Raw genomic sequence first — 3,258 nt, 5'->3', positions numbered from 1 at the left:
TCAGCTGTGACGAAGAGAGCCTGCAATCTCTGAGTTTTTTTATAAATCGTCCAAAAAGGCTTCGTCCACATCTGAAATTTTAGATCTGTCGTAAACTGAACGAATTGTTCAAACGATCGATTTTCCCAACTGAATGCAGCGCTTAATAATAATAACAAATGTAAAGATCTTTTCCAGCAAGCCAGCCGCTGAATATTAAGACGAAGGGCTCTACCAGAAATTCTACTAGGCTGATTTCACGTAAATAATATATTTAAACTGTACACAGATAAAGGACAGAGAGGGAGAGAGAGAGAGCGAATGAAATTCTAGAAAATACTCAGAATCCTCCATTAGCATAATTGTTTGTCTGTCTTTTCACTGATCAGCCTACATATAAACCACGAAGCCCTGACTTTATTGTACCGATTTATGTGTGAGAGTGAAGGAGTAATAAAGGCGACAGATACACCTCTGTACAGACAAAACATTACACCAAGTTAGCGGCAAGCTGCATTCACAGACTTTCATCATTTACAAAGTAGAGAGAATTCATTATAACGTGATTCTCACCTGCCATTCGGACCAACAAACATGAATGATGGTCAAGGGCGTCGATTCTTTTCATAGCAGGATCCCTTTGCTTGTCATCAGTGGCATCCTTATAGCACAGCGGTACGTCGACGATATTCTACGCTCCGTTCTGTTGACCTACATGGCAAGCCATCCTAGGCTTACATTTCAGCAAGATAATGACCGCCTGCACACAGCGATAATATCTGCTAATTGTCTTCGTACTTGCCAAACCATATGGTAGCAAGCAAGGTTGCCGGATATCTCCCTAACTGAGAACATTTGCAGCATTATGGGCAGGGTGCTCTAGCCAGCTCTCGATTACCACGATGTAACACGCCAGTTGGACAGAATTTGAGATGATAGCCCTCAGGAGGACATCCAGCAATTCTACCAATGAATGCCAAGGCGAACAGCTGCTTGCATAAGGGCCAGAGGTGGACCAACGCGTTACTGGGTTCCTCAATTTGTAAACCTCTTTCTGTTGACTAAATCATCCAATTTTTCTGAAATTGTAAGCATTTGTTCGTCAGTACATACACTCCTGGAAATTGAAATAAGAACACCGTGAATTCATTGTCCCAGGAAGGGGAAACTTTATTGACACATTCCTGGGGTTAGATACATCACATGATCACACTGACAGAACCAAAGGCACATAGACACAGGCAACAGAGCATGCACAATGTCGGCACTAGTACAGTGTATATCCACCTTTCGCAGCAATGCAGGCTGCTATTCTCCCATGGAGACGATCGTAGAGATGCTGGATGTAGTCCTGTGGAACGGCTTGCCATGCCATTTCCACCTGGCGCCTCAGTTGGACCAGCGTTCGTGCTGGACGTGCAGACCGCGTGAGACGACGCTTCATCCAGTCCCAAACATGCTCAATGGGGGACAGATCCGGAGATCTTGCTGGCCAGGGTAGTTGACTTACACCTTCTAGAGCACGTTGGGTGGCACGGGATACATGCGGACGTGCATTGTCCTGTTGGAACAGCAAGTTCCCTTGCTGGTCTAGGAATGGTAGAACGATGGGTTCGATGACGGTTTGGATGTACCGTGCACTATTCAGTGTCCCCTCGACGATCACCAGTGGTGTACGGCCAGTGTAGGAGATCGCTCCCCACACCATGATGCCGGGTGTTGGCCCTGTGTGCCTCGGTCGTATGCAGTCCTGATTGTGGCGCTCACCTGCACAGCGCCAAACACGCATACGACCATCATTGGCACCAAGGCAGAAGCGACTCTCATCGCTGAAGACGACACGTCTCCATTCGTCCCTCCATTCACGCCTGTCGCGACACCACTGGAGGTGGGCTGCACGATGTTGGGGCGTGAGCGGAAGACGGCCTAACGGTGTGCGGGACCGTAGCCCAGCTTCATGGAGACGGTTGCGAATGGTCCTCGCCGATACCCCGGAGCAACAGTGTCCCTAATTTGCTGGGAAGTGGCGGTGCGGTCCCCTACGGCACTGCGTAGGATCCTACGGTCTTGGCGTGCATCCGTGCGTCGCTGCGGTCCGGTCCCAGGTCGACGGGCACGTGCACCTTCCGCCGACCACTGGTGACAATATCGATGTACTGTGGAGACCTCACGCCCCACGTGTTGAGCAATTCGGCGGTACGTCCACCCGGCCTCCCGCATGCCCACTATACGCCCTCGCTCAAAGTCCGTCAACTGCACATACGGTTCACGTCCACGCTGTCGCGGCATGCTACCAGTGTTAAAGACTGCGATGGAGCTCCGTATGCCACGGCAAACTGGCTGACACTGACGGCGGCGGTGCACAAATGCTGCGCAGCTAGCGCCATTCGACGGCCAACACCGCGGTTCCTGGTGTGTCCGGTGTGCCGTGCGTGTGATCATTGCTTGTACAGCCCTCTCGCAGTGTCCGGAGCAAGTATGGTGGGTCTGACACACCGGTGTCAATGTGTTATTTTTTCCATTTCCAGGAGTGTATATGTCACATCTACTGACATTGTCCTATTCGGCTAACGTCTTCATAGAAAAAAGGTTGAAGATTTATTTTCGTATTTTTCCATATGTTCTGAGCTGTATTTTGTGTACATTGATGTATTGGTTTACTTCTGTAATAAAGCTTGTTGGATCCAAAATTACTCCTGTAATAAAGTTTGTTGAATCCACAATCTCCTCGACATTCACCTTTAGCCATATTATATTCCTAGAATTTTGTGACGGTGGAGAAATCTGTAAATGGTTTGCAGTATATTTCGTAACATAACTAAACGCCAGAACTATAAGGTCGTAAGTTTTGTTGTGACTTAAAAAAAAGTGGTTTCTGAATGAAATGTATGTTGAACCACGTGTCTGGTGTATAAATATTATAAAGCTACTGATAAAGCTTTTGACAGTTCCAATAGCCATTACTCCAATAATTGCTAAGAAGGGCTCCCATTATAATTTTAAGTTGTAATTTACAATTAGTGTATCTACTCATACGAAATTAAATTACAAGTCTTTGTCTGTATCCATATTTTTCACAGTAGAAAATACGTATACAGACAGAAAGCCTTGTAATTTAATTTCGTAGGAGTAGATACACTAACTGTAAATTACAATGGGAGCCGTTTGTACATGGACATTTATATGTTGAGGCAGACGACAGACTGATTCAGGAGAAAGCAGTTTTTAAGTATTAATTTCATAAAGTCAATTTCAGCCAACAATTTCATTGTCTATTCG

This window comes from Schistocerca nitens, chromosome 5 (assembly GCF_023898315.1).
Source record: "Schistocerca nitens isolate TAMUIC-IGC-003100 chromosome 5, iqSchNite1.1, whole genome shotgun sequence".
Lineage (NCBI taxonomy): Eukaryota > Metazoa > Arthropoda > Insecta > Orthoptera > Acrididae > Schistocerca > Schistocerca nitens.
Note: the sequence above shows the minus strand (reverse complement) of the source record.